This window comes from Rhyacophila brunnea, unplaced genomic scaffold (genome assembly GCF_057557595.1).
Source record: "Rhyacophila brunnea isolate RB1 unplaced genomic scaffold, BYU_Rbru_1.0 scaffold_13, whole genome shotgun sequence".
In the NCBI taxonomy this organism is placed as follows: domain Eukaryota; kingdom Metazoa; phylum Arthropoda; class Insecta; order Trichoptera; family Rhyacophilidae; genus Rhyacophila; species Rhyacophila brunnea.
The window spans coordinates 33,690,864-33,699,396 of record NW_028232785.1 but is presented as its reverse complement, the minus strand read 5'-3'; the positions used below and the strand labels follow the sequence as shown (position 1 = coordinate 33,699,396).

The 8,533-nt window shown below is 34.8% G+C and overlaps 1 pseudogene; it reads right to left on the bottom strand.

The window, feature by feature from the left end:
• Positions 1-782: 782 nt before the first annotated feature.
• On the bottom strand, positions 783-1,692 carry LOC147077339 (uncharacterized; annotated as a pseudogene).
• Between the last annotated feature and the right edge of the window lie 6,841 nt (positions 1,693-8,533).

Here is an 8,533-nt window from a genome sequence, read left to right as displayed (position 1 = left end):
GGCCGATCTGCGTCTGCGCAGTAGAGCGATAGTGGTTAACCAGCCGGTAAAAAAACGAACTATTCAATACATCCTGTCAAAATAGTACCAAACATGATGGTTTCTAATCACTAGCTTGTTGGCTTCTGAGCGAGTGGAAAGTTTTGTGTGTCATCATCACAATCGCATTAGCTGACTCGTCCGCTTTGCCGCGAACACCAGAAATCTCTTCCGATGTCACCTGTGTGGAACCAGCCGACGGCAGAAATATTGGGTAATATTATCCTGTGAAGATTTAATTGTCACCCTCACATCCGATTTTGCCCATTGATATACCTCTGTCCAGTGTCGCAGCTCAATTGTTGTTGTGCAGAGGATGATTTTCGTTCCTAGGAAATAGTCCTTCGACCATTTCTCAGATGTCTGAAGAGTTAACTGGAGAAATCTTGAAACAGGCAACCATTCCCAGAATGTCTCGTCTCTTTTTATGCATAAATTAAATGCCTCCGGTGCATTATTAGTCGATGGAGTTCGCTCGGCAACTCCTTCGTACCAATTGTGGCGAGTGGTTAGCCACTGCATATTAAAATACGTAATAATGTTCGATTCACCTATGTCAAGCCATTTGTTTATAAAAAGCGGCACTGCATTTTGAAACACTTTTGTATTAGGCGCCAACTGCAGCAAATCAACGTCCGCCATGACCGCCATCCTGTAACGGGCATCGACCAAAGAGTCCACTTTCTTGTTAGTATTTCGCCGCATGTGGGCCGAGCACATTATTTGTAATTTATCGACCCCAATTACATGACAAATGCATTTTGTATGGCAGGGGATGCATCCGAGATGAGATAATCAGGATTAATTGTCTGGTTTACATTGCAGACACCCGTAACTAGGGCTCGAAAAATGAAAATAAAGTCTGCAATTTGCTCATGGGAGCAGACTGCCATTACAGTAACATTAAACTGCCGACCAGCATCAGTGCACCCTTTAACCAGTACACGCATCCCTTCCCATACCAATTTGTATGTTGCATCTGTGTGTATATTTTTACCTTTAACAGCATTTTTTAAGAGCCGATTAGTTATGCTATATTTAAATCTATGTGCAATCACATATGCGGTATCATCACACCCTGGTACCGTTGCATGGTCCAAGCACCACTGCTCTAGTTCGCCCAGACTAATCTGGCTTGGTCCATAAATATCTTTCTTCATTCTAGATAAGTAATTATTCAATTGTGTTTTTTTAGAATTGATATCCTTTTTCTAACAAAATTTGCGTCATTTTTTTCGGTTTCACTTTCAATTCGAATAGTGCATTTATTTCCAATTTTAATGCTTCAGAGAGCCTTACTGGTGCCAAGTCTTACGCATGGGTATGGGGGTCAGTCGCTTTAAATAAAAACACATTGTCGGACCTGCTATCAAAAAGTAAATATACTCCAGCATCACATTGCTGCGCCCTCTTTTTGACTGCATTACAGCGATAATAAATTTTACTTCCTTCAATTGTTGAATTTCTATAGTGAAAGCTCCAAATTTTTTCAGCTTTCACTGCGGTCTCGGCATCTTCCTTGCAGTTATACGTCATAATTTTCTCCCAAGTTCTCTCCCTCTTCATTCTTCGATGTGCATTGTTAAATGTTGGATTAAGGGTAACATCTTCCGTCAATTCATCTGACATATACATCTCCAAGTACCCTTCCATTTTTTTTAGATACAAACAGCAACTAAAAGATTAAAAAAATATATTGATATAGTTATAGTACGTATTAATGCTTACGTCAAATTTTGACAATAAATATTAACCTGTTCAGAGTTTAAATTACGATGATAAATATAGATGTGCGAAAACCATAAGCGATTTTGACACATTTCAGCGGTAGACCGCCGTAAAATGTCTCTGATGCTTGTCACGCCGCGCACCGTCAATGGCATTTCAAACAAATAAACCCAACTATCAGACTTTCAATGTATGCCATCGTTTTAGCCAGTCCACTGAAGGTTTTTAACCATTGGCTCCAGCTTAGGGCCGGTAAGGTAAAACAATTCTCAAAATCCTAGCTTCTGTCAAGTACACGCCACGTAAATGCAGCTGTCATTTCATTAATGGAAAACGACAAAATGGTTACAGCAAAGCAAATGGCGAGAATTTAGTGGCGATAGCTTTCACTTAATCTCCCAACGGGCAATAATGTTATTCTTACTCAATATTGATAAAAGAATAAAAATTTTACATACCTCTACCTCTTTGTAGACAGCGAATGAATCTATTGTTTCTCGACTTTAGATTCAGCCCGCATTCAGATTAAATTTTGATAATTAATATACCACGTGATCGTAAATTAAATATATTGCCACGTGATATTATAACAAAAACATTTTACTTCAGGGCAAGTCACAATAATTGTTTACACGACTCGACGATGGGAAGACGATGGAAGGAAAGAATGATAAATAGAAATTGAAAGGACGCTTGGCTTGTAAGTATGTCAACGGTGTGGCCAGGTTATTGTAAATTTTGAAAAAATGTTAATTCTCCCCAAATCAAAATGCCTAGCCAGTGTCGATCATCAATGAAGATACAAAAGGGTAGGTAGGTACCTACTGTAAATAAAACTATTTGGTATAATAATTAATCGATTTCTGTAATTTTGAAATAGGCAATAATATGTACTATTAATATGCCTTAATTGTCTCGATGTTATTAGTTTCATTACCTACATATTTAAAAGATCTTTATTATACTTAGTTAATTATTGTTTTCTCAGACATGTAAAGCAGAAAGCAGCTACCTACCTATTTTATTTGAATAATTAATATCATTATCACATAAACTCGATTTATTAGTTCGATCAATCATATTAGCTATTTCAATCTCATTCAAAATGTATGAAAAATTTGGTTGTAATAGTAAAATGAACAATATTTTACCGTATAACATTTTTAATAAAATTAAACATGCAATGAGGTATAATTCTTTCATTTTTACATACCTAGATAGGTATGTTATTTTAAAAATATTTATATTTTATGAAAATATACCTACATAATTATGACAACGGCTAAAAATGTTGGGTTCATTCATTCAAAACATAAACTTCCGTCGGCTGACATTTTATTTAGACATACCTAACCAATTCCAATCTCTTCGGACATAACTATTATTACCATAACAAGGCAAACTCTAAATAATTAAGAGGAGCATGCACAGAACATTAAAGAACACCTATAATTATTGACAGGCATAAACGAGAATACGATGACAGTTGAACATTTTTTTGTATTTAGTGACGTCACACGTATTACGATTCAATTAAGTAGATCTGTTTATTTACCAGAGCATCTATTTTATACACAAGACTGATATCGGCCGCTATCGGCAACTATCGAGGGAGGTTTTCATTTTATTGTGTCGAAGTATTAGCAGTTCTTGTAACAATAACAAGAAGTTGGTTGTAATTGTTACAATGCGTGCTAATACTTCGACATAAAAATGAAAAACTACCCTCGATAGCAATCTTGTGTAAAGAATAGATGTGCAGAGGCACCTAGCGCAAAAGTACGAAGCTTGCACACATTTATATTTTTATAAAAATCGATGTTTTTTAAAATGAATATAAAAAATATTAAAACAATGAATAAGTAAAAATCACTTAAGCACATCATAGAAAACTTAATAAACTAATACCTTAGTAATATGACATTAAAATATATGTCCCTTAGTAATAATAAGACGGGGTCCTTTGACAAATTCACATGTTATAACATTTTTTTTAATTGTAAGTTTATCTTTGACTTTAATGTTTTCAGATAGGTAGGTACTTACATATTTATTAATTATTATAGTTAAAATTGTGAATAATCAAAAATATGTATATCGCCTTAAACCCTGCGAAACCAAACCGTAACAGAATATACTTTGTCCTTTGAGTCCTTTTGTGCAATTTCATGCTACCAGATTTTATGCATCAGTAATTATTACATAAATAACATTTAAAAAGGTTTTCACCAGATTGCGTGTTTTTGTGTTTTTTCATGGTACCTGACTGTCTGTAAAGTAATTTTGTTAATCACATTTCATTGTTGTTTAATTTATTAAAATGCATCCCTCTAAGTCGGACGAAACCGGACCTAATTTATTGATTAAATGTGGAATAAGTATAACAAAAATTAGCGTTTTATTAAATTCAACAACAATACAATGTAGTTCAAAAGTTTTTCGCCAGAATGAGTCTTTTTATGCAATTTTATGCACGAGTAATTATAATAAAGTAGTTTTTCTCGAGATTGTGTCATTCTGTATTTAATGCTACTAGACGTTATGCACGAGTAATTACATTTATCACATTATAACTTTCCAACAGTATGAGTCAATTTGTGCCTTTTCATGCTACCAGACGTCGTGCATGAGTAATTGCATTTGTCACAGTTAACTGGCTTTTCACCAGAATGAGTCATTTTGTGTGTTTTCATACTACTAGACGTCGTGCACGAGTAATTGCAGTTACCACAGTTAAATGACTTTTCACCAGAATGAGTCATTTTGTGTTTTTTTATGTCACTTGATTGTCTGCATGAGTATTTGCACTTATCACATTTAAATTGTTTTCCACCAGAATGAGTCATTTTGTGTCTTTTCATGTGACCAGATTGTGTGCATGAGTAATTGCATATATCACATTTAAATGGCTTTTCACCAGAATGAGTCATTTTGTGTGTTTTCATACTACCAGACGTCGTGCATGAGTAATTGCATTTATCACATTCAAATGGCTTTTCACCAGAATGAGCCATTTTGTGTGTTTTCATACTAGTAGACGTCGTGCACGAGTAATTGCAGTTACCACAGTTAAATGGCTTTTCACCAGAATGAGTCATTTTGTGTTTTTTTATGTCACTTGATTGTCTACATGAGTATTTGCACTTATCACATTTAAATGGTTTTTCACCAGAATGACTCATTTCGTGTCTTTTCATGTGACCAGATTGTTTGCATGAGTAATTGCATATATCACATTTAAATGGCTTTTCACCAGAATGAGGCATTTTGTGTGTTTTTATTTGTCCAGGTTGATTGCAAGAGTAATTGCATGTATCACATTTAAATGGCTTTTCATCACAATGTGTCATTTTGTGTTTTTTCATGCCATCTGATCGTTTGCATGAATAATTGCATGTATCACATTTAAATGGCATTTCACCATAATGACTCATTTCGTGTATTTTCATGTGACTTGACTGTCTGCATGAGTAATTGCATTTATCACATTTAAATGGTTTTTCACCAGAATGACTCATTTTGTGTCTTTTCATGTCACTTGACTGTCTACATGAGTAATTGCACTTATCACATTTAAATGGTTTTTCACCAGAATGACTCATTTCGTGTCTTTTCATGTTACTTGACTGTCTGCATGAGTAATTGCATTTATCACAGTTAAATGGCTTTTTTCCCGAATGAGTCATTTTGAGTGATTTCACGACTTGACCAGAACGTATTCTTGAAAAATGACCATCGTGACATTTAACCAGCCTTGCAACGGAATCGGTCGTTTTCGCAATTGTGGTTTTGTGTATCGCTTTGTGAAGCAACATTAGGTCGAACGACGAAAAAAAATCAATACAGATACTGCACACAAAATTTTCTTCATGAAACGATTTTTTTTCCAGTCGTATAACAGCCACTAATAATTCTGTGTTTACCATATTCGATTGAAAAATAGCACGTTAAGTATTGCGACAGGCGACATCTTCGTACCTTTCAATATATTCCTTGAGTTCTTGCTTAAGCTCTTGTTCCTCTATGTGTATGTCTTCGCTAGACGCTTGTGCTTCAGTCACGTACCAGGACGATATGAGACTTGCGACATTGGCCGGTACAGTACTTCTAGCGATAGTCTAAAAATACATTTAAAAGTATTAAAAAATTATGAGACTTTTAAATAACCGGTCATAATTACCATTATGTACCATGTCAGTCTAGCGATTCTAATCATGCACACAACACTTTAATCGGATTTCTTGTTTAAAATATTACAATATGTATTTCTCCACCGTTGATCCATTCAATAATTCACATGTTTTGTTTAAACGCTCTCCACAATTTTGTATATATAGATATAAATACCTATATATTTCAAAAAAATGTTAATTTTTTGTCTTTTCATTAGTCTTCCTCAATTTTCTTAGGTAATTTCTTATTATTTTTTACTTTTTATATTGTTATGCTTAACTATATTATAATTTATATATGGAAACTTTGTTGCTAATGTCAAATACTGTCGGGGAGATGATATCAGTAAGTTAAGACCCAACCATACACCAATGGTAAATGCACATTGATCATTCATTAATAATATAACGTTAAAATATTACGACGTAAATGAGCAAATAAAAAACAAAATTAGAATTATTTTAAAAACACACACATGATGCATCAGACCTATAATAAAGTAAAGTCATCTCAATTCACCTATTGCGCGGAGCAGCGCCATCTTAATAAATAGAAATGCTCTGACAAGTGAACACGACTAGAACTCTATAGAACAGTGTTACGTTACGTTCGCGTGCCAAAATTTCCCAAATATAATCGTTCGACTGTCTGACGTGCCGAGCAGTTTTTCATTAAAAAATTAAAAAGTAGTTTTTAGGAATTCTATTAAAAGAATATTATTTCGGCCACATTATGAGAGGACAAAAATACAGCATTCCCCAACTTGTCATTCAAAGAAAGATCAATGGAAGCGTAGCAAAGGACGGCGCCGCATTTCGTGGCTTAAGAACCTCCGTGATTGGTACGAGTACAGCTCCACCGAACTGTGCCGGGTAGCAGACGACAAAGATAAGTACGCCTTGATGGTGGCCGACCTCCGCTAGGGGATGGCACAATAAGAAGAAGAATTAAAAACGGTTAAAAATCACAATGAGAGATTCTATCTTTCACCGTGTTTCTAGAAGAAGGCATATGTTTTGTTCTTCGAATATATTTTTCCTTGTTTTTACATTTTACAAAAAGGTCGTGGGAGCATTTTAACCACGCTTCTTTTATAGCTTTCCCAAAACTGAACGGTTTTCCATTTTCACTGTCAGAATTACTACTACTAGCTCCACCAAGTCTTTGTTTCTTATTTCGGGCAGGCATTTTTGTTGGTACCAATTAAATTGTTTGTTACTGTATTATTTAGCTTGGTTCTTTACACACAACATGACACCAGAATTGCTGCGATCAGATGAGGCATTCTCTCGCTACAGTGAGCTCAAGCATTTTAAATCGATCAAAATCAGAAGTTCGCGGAGCTGCTTCCTACGCCGCCTGATGAGTGCGATAATATTATGTGTCATGCATAACGCATTAGGAGCGATATGTTCAATTATATATTTACGTTAAACATAAATTCTTGAAGAGTATTTGCCTATTATTTTTTTATAAAATATGATCTGTCGTTTATGCACGAATTTCGTCGGTTCCGTTTGCGCATCTATTGGTAAATAGCACTGGTAAAAATAATATTAAAAACTGTAGAAAATACGCAAAGCTATGTCGTCATTATTTTTTAATAGTGTATAAGTACTTATATTTATTTTTATCAGTTTTTGTATTTTTTTATTAAGTATTATAAATTAAAATTATTTTTATTAAATTTAATTATTATTAAAACATTCACGTGCCATATTTCATCACTGCTATAGAATAATGATTGGTCAGCAGTGGGAGGAGCAGGAAAGGTGAGACCACTCGTTATCGACAAGTTTCCGAATGCTTAGGCTTGTACTTGAGTCGGCGTTGCACGGAGTGATCGATCGATTAAAACCGACTGTGGTACTGGGTGATGTAAATTGGTACATAATCTTTGTTTTTACTTCGATTTTTGGAGTCCCGAACATACTTCAATTTAAATCAAGCACAATCTTAAAAAGCTTGACATAATCATAATTATTAATAGATACTTATGTCATTTTATAAAACGCGTTTTCTATCAGAAACCTTGTTTTTTCAGATTTTTAATTCCATCGTGTACAAATTAATTATTGTAATGTCATTTAACACTTTCTATAAACCTACTCGATATATGTGAGAACGTGACTATGGTGTGGTACTTTATATAATTATGAAAATCGAGAATGAGGTTCTCGTTGACCTCATGTATGCCCATCCCTAATTTATTGTCTGCTGGTTTGCAGCTGTCTTGAAAATGGGATTAGTTTGATTTACATAGATGATATACCTGACACTACGAAAGGTGGAAGATAGAATTTTGTATAGAAAATAGAAACGCACGTGGTTCGTAGCACAGAGTTTTATATTTATCGGTTGGGTTCACAACAAAAAAAAACATACACCACACAATATCAATACACATTAACACAATTATGAAGTTTTACACGGTTTATAAATTTTTAACAGCCCTAAGATGGGCGCCGTAGGCTGTCAATTATAATCTAAGGTTCAACGGGACACAGTCCGTTGTGTTTCGGAGACTCCGGCTAACTGCCTCGCCAGCCTGGACACCTACCGTCTCGCGGCCAGGTCTCCTTTTTTGGCTTTA